Below are 18,582 nucleotides of genomic sequence, written 5' to 3' on the forward strand. Positions count from 1 at the left end.
ACCCGCATCCAGAACTCAAATTTCAAGATCAAGTAGAAATCTTTATATAAACTTACAGACCCTGCACACCTACACAAGTGGAGGGCCTTTAACTGTTTTAACAGCATGACAGAATTAGACTGTACTCTCATCCAGACAGAGTCCGGGTCAGCAAATAGCAATCAGCTCTTCAAGATATTGTGAAATGTACCCTTATTAAGCACATTTTTAGGCATGTTTCAGTATTTTACCACAGATTATATATAACAATATGACTGTAAAACCCATTTAAATCCCAATGATCCATACGGTGGACAGCTCCTGGTGCTGAAATAAGATTGCAGGAATTTACAATATGACATATTAAAACTAAAACCACTTCAAACAAAAATTTAATTCCTCAGTATTATCTAACCAAAAAAGATTTCCATCTCATAAACACAAATGACAGAATGATTATATCGTTATATTACACCAACAGCACAGAGTGGCCTACTGCATAGGCAAAGAAGGGTAAGAATATACAGTATTTCTTTATCCTTTCTTGACCTGGAGAGACACATGGTAGATACAACAGTAGTATAGTCAAAATCTTTATAGTAGAGGTAAAGATATCCAACTTTAAGCCCCTAGTATAGGTCAAACTCCAAAACTGTTTCCCATTATGCAGCTTGTCAGTGGTTTTCATTGGACCGTTTCTGCCAGGTAAACACCAATACCCTTTAAAGGCTACACCTGGCTTTCTGTTAGTATTCTCCAAGTCCAAACCGAGACAACATCTGACATCAGCAGGGTTATTAAAGCTCCTCCAAAGCCAACAACTACATTATAAAATGTTTTCACTGGTGTAATGCCTCTAGATTAATATTATTTGCAAGCAAATCAATTTAAAAAGTAATATTTAAAAGAAATCACTCAAAACTAAACTGCACCTAAACTTACAGAAAAAAATGGTCCTTAGCTGAACCTATAACTACTAACCCTTGTGCAAGAGCTTCCCCATCCTTACCGTGAATAAAATACAGTCCTGCTGTGTGTTGGAGGCAACAACCAACAACAACATCTCCATCAAACTGCAAATTCTGCAGCTTGTAGCTGACATTCTGTTTGAGTTAAGGCTCGTCCTGCGCTAACAGTTATTTATAGAAAGTGATGCCGTCTAGCCTCATTGGAAGGATTTGGACATATACAGTAATAGTAACCGTCTTTCCTTGAGTAATGACGACCACCAGAGCTCAGTTTACCAGTAGCCACTTGACTTAAACCATAATTTAACCGCAACAATGGCAGCCTTGAACATAAATCTCCCTCACACATACATACTCACGACACACACACACACGTTGCCACACATGTACCAAGGTTGGTGTTCTTTGAAATTTTATCACGCTGAACAGGGGATATTACCTGTGCTTTCATGGTGGAGAGTGGCTGCCGGGTAGGTAAAGCACTGAGAGCACTCCAGCACTCCACTCCTTGCTCTCTCCTCGCTTGCCGTGGTCGGGGGAAGAGAGCTCAGGCAGCCCGTTAGGACAATAAAGAGAGGGCCGGCGATGGCGGGTCCCCTCTGAGGCCCTTTTCATGCTCTCAGGTTGAGTCATAAGGGCCCACTTCATTGCCGTTATCCAGGGATGGGAAATACATAGCTTCTCTTTAAAACTCTGACCCGGCCTTTTAGTCCGGTGTGCCGGGGGCCGATTATCCTCACTCACCCTTTAAAAAAAGTCATGCACACACAGAAATGCTCTCACTCACATAGAGGTATAAGCACATTAGGAGAATGAAAGAAGCACACACGCACACATGCATAAGGTAGATACTACATCTGCCAAGTGGTTCGCATTCGCAGAGGCTACAGCCCCGACTCAGGGATGGATCTATATTTAAGAGGGAAATACAGTGAGCATTTAACCTTGGAGTTGAGGTGACTTTGAGTGAGTCACAGAGGTGTGGGAGTTGCTTTTGTGGGTGCCAACGAGCTCTTTCTGCTGCATTTTCTCATGTTCTCTGCAAGTGAGTCAGCCAGCCAGTCAGTCTGTGAGCAGAGAACTAAGGGCTTGCTTTGCAGAGTCTTCTTTTTGAAGATGACCTTGGGCTCAAGGTAATACACGCTGAATGTTTTAACACGCGCTCAAAGTTTCATGCTCTGCCGTGTGGTGTGAAGCCCGGGCTCATATCTCATCCCAGCCAGAGACTACCCGCTGCTAAAGCCAGTCCTCTCAAGGTCTGAACTTGCCTGTGACAGGTGAAATAGACTGTTGGAGTTTGAAATTCAAGCAGAGATAAACAAACAAGCGACTCATCAAAGTCAGGTTTCTGTCTGTGTGTTTCCTGGTCGCCCCCAGCTATGTTTACTCATTAGCTCGCAGCGTCCACTACCTTGCTAGATGAAAGATGAAGTCAAGGACTGATAATGAAAGACAATGCAGTTAACAGCAACAAATGGTGCACACAAAACCCCACTGGGAGCCGCCGCTTCTCTCGTTCCACATCGCACGAATGGGTGGTATCTGTTCTCTGGTTGTTATTAAAACACAATTAATCAGACTTTCAAATGGGATTTGGCAGGTGGGTTGGGAGAGACAAACTGTTCTCGAACTGTTCTCTCTATATCAATTTAGCTGATTTATCCATTCAGGTTGGGAGTGACTGCAATTTGAGCGACACTATTTACAATACAGAAACGTTTTGTCCATCATTTTATTCACCTTGCAGATTGATTTGAATGCCACAAATTCTCAAATACTTTATTTTGCTTAAATGCAGGTCTTTTACTTCTTATTTATCCTGTTTTATAAATATATTTTATCATGTTTCACCAAGACGTTTCCCTGTTTTTTGATCTGATCCCATTTTAATTTGCTATTGCTAACCTGTTATCTTGATCATTTCAGGACTATGAACTTCTTGTAATATTAACTCTATGCAACAATAAAACAGTCGTGTCATACTCACCACTGTTTCTGAGAGTTTCTCTTTTTAACAGAAATACTGCTCATCACTCAGTAATTCATTCCCGTCCTTTCTACTTTGCAATTTTTTTCCATTCGGTGTTAAGATATTGTCAATGAAACTAAAAGTCTTCCTCATTGACTGTATATAAATATGGACGAACCGTCTCCACTTCCTGCCGCTATGCAAAAGTGAAATCAAAATATCTCCTTTCTTGGAGCTGCCATCTTGCTTGTGTGACATCATTTGCAGCATTCCAGCTGCTCAAATGGTGTAAACATTCGCTATTCTAGTAGGATTTTAATGTAAAAACATCCGCAGAGAGAGTTTCACTGAAAGAAGCTTCGCAACGATCAAAAAACAACAAAGTAGAACCGGCTAGAATTCTTATTAAATCATTATTAAAAAGTATTTCTATTAAAAAGCAGAAGATTGGTGAATATCACATGACTCTGTAGTTGCATATTGTGCTGAATTTACAATGTGATTCATTATTGTACAGGTAATTTCACTCCTCAATGTTTTTTACCTGGCTGTTATTAGGTAGCAGCCTATTTGTGTGTTATTTGAGACTCTATTATTATCTCCGCCAGGCATAAGCCTGGAGGGGATTATGCATTTGGTTGTGTGTGTGTGCATGTGTGCGTGCTCTGTGTGTGTGTGTGTGTGTGTGTGTGTATATCTGTCCGCAGCTAATCTTGCATATTACTGGACCCATCAGCCTAATATTTTGTGCACATGTATGAATGTATGCTCAAGGACTTCTCGTGGTTGCGGTGATTCACATTTTTTTGAAAAACCTGTTTTATAACACCATTCCTTATGAGCCTAATGTAAAGCTTATACTTTTGTCTTTTCAGCAGTCCTCACCATTTACGATATGCTGTACGACATAAGCAAAAGGCATTTCCGGCAATCGGCTAGGCTAAAAACAAGGCTTACCTAGTCTGTTGCAGGCCACATTTTGGCCTTTTTCATGGCTCAAAAACTGACATCCATAGAAAAGTTTGTTCTCAACTTGAACCAGAGCATCTATTGACTAATTCCATACCCAATATGTTATGATCCACTAAAGTTAGGCACAATACGACATGAATAAGCCCTTGTTCCTGTTATCTTCGCCACCATCTTGACTGTACACACCTGGAGGAGATCTGCACTTCACTGAGTAGACTCTTCTAGTCTTAATACCGCCTTTTATTTGTGAATTTTGCAAGACATCTGCTGTGATGAGACATACTGTATCTGCTCTGTTTACAAGCATATTTTATTTGCCTCAGACAGTGGGCCTGCGGGGTGACAGAACAGCGCTGAACACAATTCTTCCTGTGTAAGCGCTGCACTGCTGGCTTGCTTCTTCCTCTAATATTAAGTCCGCAGCTATGCCAAGCGTTTGTACACAATCTTCTGTTGTTTGGGTGTGCAGCGTTAGGTAGCGTTAGCATCGCCCCAGCAGCAGAGCTGAGGATAAAGCGTGTGTTTCAAGTGGAGGAATGCCAGTCAGCCAGAATCCCTCTTTTCCCTGTAGCATCTCCGGCATCTAATCCATGACCACAGACATCCCCCTCATTACCGCTAAATTACATGCAAATTTCCCCAAATAAATGAGTTTTAAGTACTTGACAACCTGTCAGCCTTCGAATATTGAAACGTCCTGACGGCTGGATAAACAATCAACAATAATCACTCTATGCAAATTTGATATTTCCTGCACAATTACGAGAGGAAAAATCACCCACTATAAATAACTGGACACACAAAGGCATCTGGCATTTGTTCAGGTTTTGAACAGATACGGATGCAAATGAAAGATTCTTTAGGATGTAATTGATTCAAACGTCGCTGCGCCTCCTCTGCCTCCTTTTATTGTTCTTTTTTTTTTTTTTTTTTTTCCCTGGCACTTGTTTTCTTCTCCCTCTCTCTTTATCTCCCTGCTTTCAATATACACAGATAATGCCTGATGTAAATGAGTGAACGAGAGAAAGGGAATAGAGAGAAAGCAGGGAGAAGGATGTGAATCACCCCTTTCGTCTACCTCTTGTTTTGTCTTTTCATGTGTGTGCTTGCTTGCTTGCTGCTGCTTTAGAGGAGAGATGTGTGCAAAATAACATGCTCTTATGAAGTGGATTGGAGATGACTGTGGTATTGAATGCGGGCTGGGAAACGACGAGCTCTGTCCGTTGCATGTGAAGTCCGTTGCTTGTTACTATGCACCTGAACCCCTCCCTTCCTTCCTTCCTGCCGCTCCTCCACAACACCAAGAGATTAAGACTGACAAGAACATATCAAGTCATTTCAGGATGAGCAGATCTCTCACTCTCATCTCTTTTCCCTGGGCCTTTCTTTTCAAAACACTCTTCTCTTACCGCCTCTTTCCGTTCAGTCCAACGCTTCCTCTCTCTGCTTTATGTCTTTTTCTGTCTCCCACTCTTGCCTTTCTATTTCTCTTCCTTCATCTCAGCCTCTCTTCTTCATTTGTCTATCTTCTGTCCACATTGAGAGGCCTGGGAGGTTAGTCTCGAAGGTGTAATGTGTGCAGAGTCTGACCCCGGTGACCACCAACCTCCAGGATCAGGACATCCATTAGCGGAAGCTAACGGCTTCATCCCTGCCCAGCATCAACACATCCCACTGGGCCTCTCTATCTCTGACTACCCCCTTTCCTGACGGCCACGGCTCGCTACTCTCTGGGCTTCAGGTCCATGTTTTTATCACTGTGAAACACTCACAGTGTCAGGCGGCGAAACAGTCGGCTGCGGGAGATACTGTTGTGGCTGAAATCCAGAATCAAGGGCTTGGGCTACAGTTATAGGTTGAAGTGATTCTTGTCATGTCAATGTGACTTATCATCCGATCACATCAGAGCGTATTAAGTGACAGGTCTTAAAGCATAAAAAGTGGATTTTGCTGCCCAGACATGAGGTGGTAAAGCCTGCATTGTGTTTGCTTGCGTTCTTAGATTCAAACAAACAGGTGTAAGGCGTGCATGTGCAAAAAGTATCTTTCAAACCATCCATTCATCCATCTGTGAGTATATTAACTTTATACGTCATCATATTATATGTAAATTATATTCCTTCCTGAAGAATGTTTTTATGTTGCACTTCTTTCCTGTGTGATGCCATTTACTGCTGTACTACTTATTAGTTAACCAATCTTTATCAGAAAGACATCTGGATTACACAATCTGAATCTGAATCCATGAAAGTAAGTGCTGATTAATATAATTAACATGAATGTCACCACAGAACATGTTTTAAGCTAAGGTGTAGACAAAAAAATGGACCATTTAACATCTAATCTTTCAAATGGAATCATAAAAATCCTATAAAAATCATCAAAATATGTCGCTGTAATTCATTTCACACTTTTGGAAAGGAAACAAGACTGTGAAACTCTAAATTGTCTATTTTCTTTTATGTTAATTTATCAGGTAAAGATTAAAGTTGGAACACGCTTCACCATCTGCACATACATAAGTGAATTTCAGAGATGTTCACATGGCTGTTTTCTACTTGTACAGATTGTGAAATTAATATTAACGTATCCAGTTCAGTTCCAGTGTTTCATTTCCAAACAACCACCTGAGAGGAAGTAACATAAACTAATAAGATTCTTTAAAGTCAGTGCTCGGCAAGATGTTGTCAAGAATTTGGAGGTGTATGGTTATCCATAACACCCGTCTCTGTGTAGATCTGCAGAAAAGTCAGCATGTGTCTTTGCAGAAGTATATGTTCTGCATTACTGTGCTCAAGTCCTGTGGTTTCAATACAGTAATCACAGTTGGGAACTTGGCTATGTCTCAGTATGGGATTCAACCAGCTTCTTAAAGATACTGTTTGATGCTTTGACCTTTGAGACCTGCAACATCTTAAAAATGGCCTGAAACAACACCTGGCTTATCTCTCTACCACAAGAAGCTACCACCAGTGACGGTAACGACAGGATGGATGCAAATCTTAACAATATTTTAGTCTACATGGTATCATGAGGTGCAACAACTCACTGCATCATAGACAAATTGCAGGTTATGTGGATTTGCACGGGGCAGTGACAACTTAAAAACTGTCAGTTATCTGAGCAGTTGTCTCTGTACAGTGAAATATTGCACATTTTTATCTACATGCGACTCAGAGGTCCTTGGTCATCTGGCGCCTAAAGGCACATAAGCTTCATCTGAAGTCGGTAATCCAGCCATGACAGTAGCTGAGGTTACCCTGGTTACCTAAAAGCACTGCAGCTCAGATGATTTTTTACACTGTCCTGTTGGCGGACAAGGAAGAAGATGATCTCTACGCTGAGACGCCGCTGGGAGATCAGGCACATTCAGACGAGGGAGGTGTGGGATGAAGCGCTGCGACTGATGGGATCTTTGAAAGTGCTGTGGTGGACACCTGGGCTTGTGGGAGAAAAGGAGGAGGGACAGGCGGATGGTCATGACGAGCGGCGTTGACGAGCGGCGCCGTTATCAATCACGGGCTGCTCTATTAATTTCATCAAGGCCCCGGTGCCTGCTGACATTAAATGACACGCTGGTTGGTCCGATGGCGTCCCTGAGGTGGCAACACGGCCGGCCGCCGCTTTTGAAATGCAAATCAGGCTTTAACCTTAAACAGAGCCGCCCGGCCGAAATTATCTTTCTGCCTTCAAGTCAGGTGCTCCCCTCCCTCCTTTCTTTTTTTTTTTTCCCTTCCCCCCTTCCTTCCCACCTTTCCCTTCATTCCCCCCCCTTTCTATTCCTTTCCCTCCCCCCTTGTTCTTCCACCAGCTTGACCCCTGGGGTACCGGAGATGGAGAGAGCATCTTTAGAAGAAGCGACAGATAAAGGCAAAGGTGGATGAGGGCGGGGAAGGAAGAGGGGGAGGAGGAGGAAGGGAACGGCAGTGCTGACACTAGCATTCTGTCCTGATGAAGGGGCAGAGGAGCGCCACCGCCAAGCCCGGGGATGAAGACGTCTCAAGGACGAGGAAACATGGGAAGGAGGACGGAGCATGGACGGGGAGGGAAGGTCAGAGTGCGTCCACTCCCCAGAATGACCACACATAACCCGCCTCCTTCTGTCTGTCTGATTAACCCACACTGAGGAAGGTGATTGTGATACTTCCTCAGAACTGGAGTAAAACTTACAGAAGAAAAAAAAAAAACATACTCCTTCAGAGGAGCTGTGCTATGCCATTAGAGCTGTCAATATTGTGAAGCACTAGCGTGGGCCAAGACAGGGAAGGATTGGTTACCAATATGCAAGAAGCTGCCATTGTTCCTGGAAAGGCTTTTTACTCCACTTTCTTCTTTATCTGAGCAGACTGAACACATTAATTTTAATTGAGACATCAGACGAGACATCAGACGAGAGTGAAACAGAGAGCGCTGCCTGGACAGGCGGCAGATACATGACAGAGAGAGAGAGAAAAAATATTCAGACGATGACTAAAAAAAAAAAAAAAAAAAAAGGAAGAGAGGGAAAGGAAATGGGGGGTGAAGAAAAGAGGTCCCCGCGGCAACACAAACAAACATATCATAAACACATGAGAGCTATCTCTCTCTTTATCTTTCTGCCTCTCCTTGCCTTCTCTATTCCTCTCTCATTTTCATACCTCCGTCTCCTTCCGCCTCTCTCGTGCCTTCTGTCTTTAAAGAACAAAGCGACGCTAAGCAAACTCTTTCAGCGCACAAATTCTCCACACGTTGCCGAAAACTCAATGATATATATATGATACGTTAGCTGTAAACAGTATTTTGTACAGTCAACGCTAATCAAGATCCATATGACTCAGCGAGCGTTACAGCTGCTGAGGGATTTGATGTACAATACACAGTAGTTACAACAAATGCTACATGTGCAGCTGAGCTTTTGGAGAAGAATGAGTTTTGAACAACATCCTGATGTATCCCTTACAGTAGAAATACCCTTATCAAGTATTTTTTGTCTGTAACTGAGTCTGTAAAGTCACAAATGTGACAGTACAACATTAAGATTATTTCAACAATGTAAATAAAGGAATTTAACTTATTTTTTGGAAATTTTCTGACATAAATATAGAGAGATGAGACTTAAACAACAAAAAGTCAAGTCAAGTCTATAGACTAGGATAATACTAAGACTATTACTAATCACTTTAGGGAATGTGTGTGCAAAATCTTGCTGTTTGCAAGTTTAGAGGCATGCAAGTCTCTATACTGAACATCTGTATGTGTACCTGTGTATACCTTCTCCGGCTATATGTACACAAGTGTGTGTTTGTGTGTGTAGGAGACAGGGGAGGGAGGCGCATGGCGTTGAATTAGTTTCAAAACCCAGTGCACATAAACACCAGGCGCATGCACGTGATACGAACGCACATAACAGTATCCGTGAGTGGAAAACCATCCGTCCGTGCGAGAGAGCATTTCTGCTCCGTGTGCACAAATGCAGTGAAAAACTGTTTTAATGACACTCTGGAGTCTCCTTGGTCATCTAGTCTACGTTTGACAAGTCTAGCTATAGTGGTTTTTGATCTGGACCTGGTTTAATGTGGTCTGGATGGAAAAATATCAGTGAAATCGTCCCTTTTTTTCTGTTTTCATAAGCAAAATAAAGGTTTCACATATCTAAAAGTGGGTTTAAACAGTGTTAAGGCTTTTGTTATGATGTCTAACACTTTTTCATAAGTGTAAGTGATAAAAAACTGAGAATCAGTCGCTAAATATCATCATCATCTATGTTTCCCTTTATTCTCTCAGGCAACTGCCTGTCTGAGACTGTGTCGGTGATCAAACCAAACAGCCCATCAGTGGTCATGGTCAGTATTCACAGTGACCAATCAAAAGAGCGGAGAGTCTCAAAAGTCAACTTGATGAGCAAGCGAGTCTACAGCAGTTGTGAGCACGTATGGAGGGTCGAGCTCGTGCTTTTTCACAGCCCCGTGCTCGCCGGACCGCATTTGTGCACGCAGAGCAGAAACGCTCTCTCGCGAGGATGCTTTTTCCCGCTCGCGGATACCGTTCTACGCGCTCGTACCACGCGCACACGCCTGGTCTTTATGCGCACGGGTTTTGAAACTAATTAAACGCCATAGAGGCGAGGCAGCGGCAGAATGAGGAGCTAAGCCCGGGATGTTAAGCACGGGGAGACACCTGGCACAGAAACTTAAGTGCTTCCACCAAGTATCATCAACCCAAGATTAAAAGCGTCGAGGGGGAATAGTGGGAGGAGAGGGATGCAGAGTGAGGAGGAGAGGAGGAGGAGGGAGTGATCACGCATATGACAAGACGGGGGGGGGGGGGAAGAAGAAAAAAAAAAAATCAAGAGAGGATGAAGAGCAGAGAGGGAGGGTGCTGGAGACAAGAGAAGTATCTGAAGGCTACATACAGTTTGTGGTGCACAGTTTATGCATACACACACACATTTCTGTACAGACATGAACTCATATACAAATGCTCATACTGGACATGAAAACACACACACACACACACAAGTATAAACCAACACTTTTTGCTGCTTGACAGATAATAACAGGATGTTATTTCCCCTCACTAGACAACATGATGATTGGTGACATATGGACTGAACAGAGAGAGGAGAAAAAAAAAAAACACTATAGCACAGTATATACAACCTTCCAGTTAACTGTATATCACTGCTGTCATGCAGAAAATATCGAAATATTTCAGATTTCATATAAATGTTTAAAGGTTTCCCCGACTGCACTGGGCAGGTTTAAATTTGAGGATGCTTCACCTCAAAACATTAAAACACAACAATTGCTATAATTGGAGTTATAAGGTTTTACTCCCCAAGTCCCCCGCCTAAAACCGCATAGCCTGATTACCAGACAATCTTTCCTCAGATGTCTCTGTCTAGAGACTAGTCCGTCAAGGGCCTACTGATTACTGTACACAAATACCAGGCTAATATCCTCTGTCGATGGCAAACAACAGGATGTGTGCACCGCAATCTATGGCCTGTTCTGTGTGTGTGTGTGTGTGTGTGTGTGTGCGCTTTGTGTTCCTGACTCGTCTTCAGAAATCTGTGTTTTGATTGCAGAAAGTAACTGCGTGTACGCCTCTTTAAAAAAGACGTCTATGCTCTCTCCTCCCCATTTGCTGCCACTCCTGCGAATGGTTATTATTATCGTCATCAGCAGAGAACAGTGAAATCAGGGCCCTGACAAGCAATCTCTTCTCTAACTCGATCTCTCCCTCCACTGCAAGAAATGTCAATCCTCACATGTATGTGTGTTATCCAGCATTGGGTTTCAAAGGCCTGTTTTTACTTAAAAGAAGTGAAGAGATATGCCTTTATGGTGAGAAAATGTCACTTTCTTCCATTTATTTAGGTTTATTATGTTTAATCAAGTACGAATATTTAAAAATTTTTGGATCATTTGCCTTTTTAAGATAATCTTGTACCCACAAGAACTCCACAAGAAGTTTCATCAAATTGCCATATTCCTGCAAAAAAAAAAAGAAGTGCAGACAAGTGAAATTATAGGCTCAATTTCTCACTCGATTAAAGAAAAAAATCAGATTTCAGGACCAAACGTGTGACGAAATGGCTTGTTAGGACAGGCATTTTTTGCAGAGTATCTCCCTCTCCCTTCCTCTCCATCCAGTCGGTGCACTTGTGTGCATCCTACAGTCGTATTGACAAGAGGAGGCTTACAACTGGCACACACAAGGCCCACTACAGGCTTAATAGCGTTTCAAGTGTTTTCTCCTGGACTCGTGTCGAATCTCCCAACTGAATAACAGGCCAGCGTCAACATGAAGGGGCTGAAGGAGCAGAGATATGCAGCCAGACTGAATCTTCATGGAATAGTCCCCAGATAACAGCACAGAAAAACAGGAGTTCTGGCAAAATCAAGCAAGTCTTTCTTGTACAAATGCTTGTTTGACTGAGGTCATCGTTGCTTCCACCACTGTTGATGATCAGGAGAAATAGATACAGTATTCTTCTATTCAAGGAAGAAATTAAATGGCGAATTAAATGACTCTCAAGTCCACAATAACTCCATTCAGAGGCCAGTGAGTCATGATTGCAGATTTTTCTGTCTGGCAGTGAGTCAGGTACATAGTCTGTCTGTTTTCAGGACATAGAAGAAGAGCTATAGTTGAACTCTTTCTGCGGCTTAGCGCCGATAATCCAACCCACAATTCTCCTCTCGTTCTGAACCCAGGGAGAGGATGAAAGATTTAGACTTTCACCCTTGCTCTCTGAAGCCTTGCTCTTTCTCTTTTTTTTATCCCTCTCTTGCTCCTATCCATCTTTGTTCTCCTCTCCATCTGTGTTTGTCTCTCGTTATCCTTCACCCCATGACTCAGAACAGGAAAAGATCTTGTGATGATTATTTCACAAGCGTGCTGATATCACCTTTGTGGGTTTTCTCACCTCTTCTCATCCAGGAAGGGGTTTACAAAGCACTGAACAGAGAGCCGCCTTGTCTCTCTAAAACATCTTTACCTTGAAGCCTATTGAAGAACGATTAGTAGCCTTTCAATATGGATCACTATCAGTACCAGTGGAACAAAACAGTGCAGTATCATCTGCATAGAATATAAAATAATGGCTCCTCTCGGGGGTTTCAAGACTGTTATTTTTTACTGGTCACACTGTATTGCAAAATAGTCGGAGTGAGGGAGCTAAATTAGATGAAAAGTGATCAATCACTATGATCTTCATGCAAAAAAAAGCCCAAAAATCAAATACCCATGAGCCTTAGCTGCAGTTGCTATAGAGAAGAAGCCAGTAAGAGTAAGTGCGTAAACAGAGCAGTAATGAATTCAAAATGCTTGATTGTTAAAGCTGTAAACAAAACTCAGAATTCGCTCTGAAGTGACTCAGAAATTAAAACTGAACTGATTCATGCTGCAGATTATAAAATCTGTTTTCTCAACAGCGTAATCTTTAGCTTCCCGCCATTGTTAGCAGTACACATGACCAAATTTTAAGCCCGTGATTGGCTATTTCTTGCTGAAAAGCCCCTTGGGAGTTAACCTAACACTGATTTTTTTATATACACAGTCTTGTACCTTCAACTTTTTCCTCAAAAGAACCAAATATTTTCCAACACAGTTGTTCATCTTTTGTACTGATGATTTAACTGCAGGAGTTTCATGACGATCTAAGCTGTAAAAGTGCTCAAACTGTGAGTCACATAACATTGACTATGGAAAGAATTCATGGGATTTTTACTCCTGGAACTGGAGGCACCACTTTGTAACTCGATTGCTTCATATTATCTGTAATGACCATTGATATTTTGTACAAATCACTCCAAAACAAGTCTCAGAAGTTGTGTGCTCGCCTCTGTTCTCTGTACTGCAGTCATCTAGGATGTACTGTCAACCTGTAACTGGTAAGACAACTTTAAAAATGATTTTAAGTAGTAAGAAATTTAATAAAAAGCTTTTACATTTGCGAGCAAAAGATTTTTACTTTTATCTTTCAGTCTTGCAAACAAAAAAATGCTGAAAAATGTCTTAATCGGATCAAAACTGACCACAGCAGCGACTACAGAGACAGGGGTTACATGCCTATTCAATGGCTTCCCATTTACATGCATTTGTCGTGAAACACCTTCTGGAAATGTTGCATCAGAATCAATAGTAAGTTTTCAAACTATTAAATGAAGCTCCTGCAGTGACGATGACAAGCAAAGAGCTGTGATGCCACACCAGAATAGATGTACCTATAATATGTATTAATATAACTGTAATAAATGTAACTATATGCAAACATTGATGATTTGTATTTAACTACTGTAAATCTTTTGATGCTGGCTAAAAATCCTACTACAAACCAACGACTGCCCACAGCACCAACTAGTGATTTTAGAAAATCGACTGAAGCTGCTACTACTGCAAGTCTTATGATTCATAAAAATTTGATGTCACTTTTTTTAAAAGATCTGTACAATAAAACAGTGCTTCAGGTGTTATTGCTCACACTTCACACTGACTATGAGCATGACTGCAGGACAAGCTAATTACAGTACAAGCACTGACGTAAATTTCTCAAATTAGGCTTTGAGTTACATGACAAAAAAGCAGAGGTAGTAACACAGTTTTAAAGAAAATCAGAGAAATAAAACATATAAACTCATTTGTCCCTTGCTAGTACCTCCCTGCACTTCCTTCTATCCTGATCCTTCTATATTCCTAACTCATTTGGTAGCTCGTGTTGCCCCTCAACTGGCATCTAAAGGCTTTGATGTAGTCAACAGACGCCGGGCTAGCACCGTGGTAACCTGTGTTTGAGGAGTCTCTGGGCGGCCCTCTCTACATCCCCTCACTCTTTTCCTATCCTTTTGTGTCTGTCCGTCTCTCTCTGCCAGTTAATGAGCCATGCAGGACTGCCATCATTCTGTGTAGTCATGTAGAGAGTCAGAGAGAGGAGAGAAAAGGAGGGGGAAAAAGAGAGCTAGAGAGACAGAAAATGGGTGAGACAGTGAGAGAAGAGAGTGGGGACATGATGTTTTCCCTCACCTCCTCCCTAATCAGGCCCGTCTCCCTACCGAACACCACACGGCAATTAGACCTGACAGTACTCCGACTCCCAGAATCCCACCAGGACTACACGTTCAAACACTCAAATAAACACAAGGGGGGGAAAATGCCCAGCTCAACTTCAAGAAAACAGAGCTCCTGATAGCACAGAGGTAAAAAAATCTCAAACTATAAAGACAGAGTGGATTAAAAAAAATAATAATAAATCTCGGTGTCCCAACGTGCGTGGCCAGATGTTTTGCGGCTAAGTGGTCATGACTGTGTGGTGTGTGCATGAGCTGTCTGCAATCCCCAGAGGATGCCTTTGGAATAGTAGGATGATAACAGATACACCGAGCTCACTTGCATGAACAGTGAGCTAATTGGGATAATTAGTTTGTTACCTTGCTCGTTATTGCATTTTAATGTGGATTCTGAATGATCAGGACGGGAGGAGTGAGAAGCTGTATGTATGTTTTTATGTTTATGTGTGTTAGTGCCTCCATGTCTATCCACATGGGCCGCGTGCATTTAGACATTTATATTTTACGCAATTAGCTTGTATTCAGCAGGTAAGGCTTGCAGGAACTTATGCAGGCCACATACAAAAATGTTTTAAAGGGGGGAGCAAAATGCTCCGTATTAAATATCATTAATCTGTGGGTGTGTTGAACGCATTCCAGGACCTATTTTGTAAAGCAATTTGCATTTATTGTGCCGAATTTTTCCTCATCCTGGTGAAATATCTACTTCTATGTCAGTTAATGATTTTCTGCATTTTCCAGCATGCCTTTCAACAACTTCCAGAGAAGGGACATAACCTTGTTGCATTCAGCTGGGGGTTAAATGTGTAGGCGGAGAGAGCGATAGCGATGGTAAAAAAAAAAAGCAAAAAGGAGAGCATTTTTTTCTAGACTGCAAAAAAAAAAAAAAAAAAAAAAAAAAAATCCGTCTCTCTGTCAATATGCAACATGTGTTGTGGCTGAACTGAATTACGGACAGCTGATGGAGAGACTCTGCCTCCTCCATGCTGGATTAAAGCCTTTATGATTGTTAAACATCAGTGGGAACAGTGGATTTTGAAATACATCCTTACTCTTTAACTCTGAGGAGATGAGATCTAAAACAGATCTTTACTATTGGTGCTTTTGATAGCTAAAAAAATACCACATTGTAGTTGTCCAGGATACATCTCAATGTGACATCGTCTACATTTGGGTAGTTCACCACAGAAACACAAAAAGTACATCACCAAACAACAAAAAGTACCAAGAAATGCCACATTTACCATGAAGGAGGCTTGTGTCTATATTTATATTCTAGGGCTGTACTGGAATATCTTTGCATGATTTACAGTTCAAAAACTCCTTATTTATCTTAAACTGGCGTTTTATGCCGCCCCTCAGTTCAGCCTCTGTCTGAAACAGGCCGCTTTAGCTCCTGTCCCTTTAGGGCCCCCCCTCCTGATGAGCCCACTGCATCTCTGCAGACTCCCAGTGTCTCCAGAGGCAACGTAAACAAACAGCAGTAGTAGAATTTCACTTCTTTATCTCACTCTTTACTTGCAATGGAAACTTCTAAAATACTTCTGTATATGTTCAAGCCCAAATTCAATCTGAAATACGCAAGTGGACAACGTGAACAACCCATGGAACAACCTTAGCAACAAACACTACAGTGCGGACGGCCATGTGAAGGCATGCGCAAACCATTTTATGTCATCACGAGGAGGAAGCGGAGGTAACTTTGCAAACAAAGCGTTCAGAGCAGGCTGAAGCCCTGGATATTGACTTAGATGAAGCATTTTTACATACGTTCACCTCAGGTTTTGGACCTTTAACCATGTTTAACATAAACATTCATCATAACAGTATAAAAATAACAGAAAATAACAAAAAGAATGATATTTCACCTTAAAAGTCCATACTGACTATTTCAGAAGTCAACCCCCACAAAGCATTGGTGACAGGGTTTTCTCAAACCTATATGTTGTCTTGCCACCGAAAGCTCCACACATACTATGAAACAGATGACAGGTTGAGTGAAATGAAGCGCGGAGAGAGGAGGCCTGTGTCCGGTTGATGATAGCGAAGCTGTGTGTGTGTGTGTGTCACCACTGAAGCTCTCTCCCTATCTCCCTCTTGAAGAAGCCATTTCAAGCGCACACATCAATAGCCAACTCTCTGGAGCAAAGCACAGCAATAATTCCAGATAAATCATTCCCTCACGGAGCCACTTGCTGCGTTCAAACGCACCCGTGACCTTCAGCTCTGCCTCTTTCTACATCATATAGCCTGGGAATATAAAAGCTTATTAGCTCAGAACATTGTTGATACGTTTGTTCGAAGGCAATGCACTAATGAGGCGTTGCAGGATGCGGGCAGCCGCCGACTCTCCTTTTGGAGATATTTTTTCCTCGCCAGAGGAGCATAATACACTGCTAATGGCATCTCCTTCACAAATGGGCAAATAAAAAGAGAGATGAAGTACAATATTGCTTTACCATATCAAAGGAAGTGGTATCCACAGATTGTGCGGCTGTCTGTTGGCGTGCAGGAGGGTGGACTTCATGATGGACGTAGAGAGACAGCAGTTGCAGAAGCAGCTAGAGAAAAGAGAGACAGTGAATTGGATGGTGAATATAAACAAATAGAGCAAAATATAAGCTAGACCAACAGAAAAATGACATTACATTACAATAAATGCAAGCATGATGTTTGAGGAAAGGCTCAGACAATATGTACAAACCTTATTGAAACATATTTCTGATAGAAGGATGCATTATTCTTTTCAACAGAACATCTTTCTACATCATAATTACTGTAACATACTGTATATTTGTGTTATGTTACTGACAGCACTGATACTTACACACACATACTGTATGTTGACACACTCCGCAGCTCCATTGTAGCAAGACATGTAACACTTCAACAGTAGCTGTAAAAAGAGAGAAGACGAACTTCACAGCCTTGAAATCTTTCTCAATCTTTTCACAATTTTAGGTTCCGCCTCTCTCACGCTGAATGAAATTAAGATGTAAAAGAAATAAAAGATATCAATATTAGTCTTTGTGAAGGCTCGATCAAATGTGTCTCCAGTTGAGCTCCTTATATCTTCCCATTTTCCCTCCGTTTTATCATTTGGTGATGTCAGCATTCACAGTAGTCATATAGTTAATCAATAAGATACTCACTTTGTTTATCATTAGTAAGGACTTGACATTTTCAGCACATGCTTCACACTTCCTGTATTCTACAGGTGGGGTCACCGGTCAGTACCACTTGATCAGGATTCGCGGGGGAGCTCAAAACTTACAGCTGTAATTTAACTTGTTCAACATGGATTCTGTTGAGTAAAGAACACAGAACAAAGTAATATTGTAGATCAAACTGACAAACAATATATTGCTTAAGTTAATATTGTCCCTTTAATTGAGTATAATGTAATGTATACACAACCACCCCTTCTTGTGCTCCTCTTTGTTGGGCCCAGGATTCACACTTGTAGCTCATTTTCTGTTTTAAGCTTCAGATTTAAAGCTAAAAAAGCTATGTTCTTTTGCTATTCTTTCAACTATTAATGTGTTTTTTTTCTGACTGACATTTAAGTTTGGTTAAATAAAACTTGTCTCTGACTTGCTCGGTCCCTTAAAGTCTTGCTGACATCCAAGTGAGGGTAGGTCTTCAACAGGTAAACTTTATATTCCATGCATATATGCCTGTAGAGATGTTGAAGTAAATAAAGTTCCTTCTTCATGCGTATCTCACATTTGGGCATGATGTAAAAAAATACCGTTTGTGCCTAAAAAGAGAGTTAAATGTGACTTTTGCAAAAAATAATCCACATGGGAATGCAGCAGAGGTCCCACAAGCATGTAGTAAAAATGGGACTCGTGCAGCGTCTTCATCCTCTACACGGAGGCGTTACAGGATGTGCCATGTTGGAATTTGCTGCATGTTCTCAAGCTAAGTGTGCTACAGTATGCTAATCAATTCTTTACCTGCTTGTCAGAAAACAGGGGGAGATTTGACCAAAATGCTTTATGTAGCTCCAGAGAGAATTTTTTTCTCTACAATTTGCTAAGAAACTTTCCCATCTGACCCGATGAGACATATGGAGTAGTGACATCCCTGAAAACTAACAGTGCAGCAGCAGTGACTCTTACATTACACAATCCTTTCTGTC

The 18,582-nt window shown here is 41.6% G+C and overlaps 1 long non-coding RNA gene across 15 annotated transcripts in view; it reads right to left on the bottom strand.

Moving 5' to 3' along the window:
* The window catches only part of LOC121892048, a 183,885-nt gene that overhangs the window by 155,913 nt on the left and 9,390 nt on the right, over window positions 1–18,582 (bottom strand). For 11 of the 15 annotated variants that reach the window (XR_006094277.1, XR_006094271.1, XR_006094273.1 and 8 more), the window contains 3 exons: window positions 17,591–17,742; window positions 17,266–17,334; window positions 16,898–16,999 (listed from right to left, as the gene is read on the bottom strand). This is a non-coding gene — a long non-coding RNA (uncharacterized LOC121892048). The remainder of the gene's footprint in view (window positions 1–16,897; window positions 17,000–17,265; window positions 17,335–17,590; window positions 17,743–18,582) is intronic. The other 4 variants (XR_006094278.1, XR_006094274.1, XR_006094272.1 and 1 more) reach the window with 1 other exon arrangement.

This window comes from Thunnus maccoyii, chromosome 24, assembly GCF_910596095.1.
Source record: "Thunnus maccoyii chromosome 24, fThuMac1.1, whole genome shotgun sequence".
NCBI lineage: Eukaryota > Metazoa > Chordata > Actinopteri > Scombriformes > Scombridae > Thunnus > Thunnus maccoyii.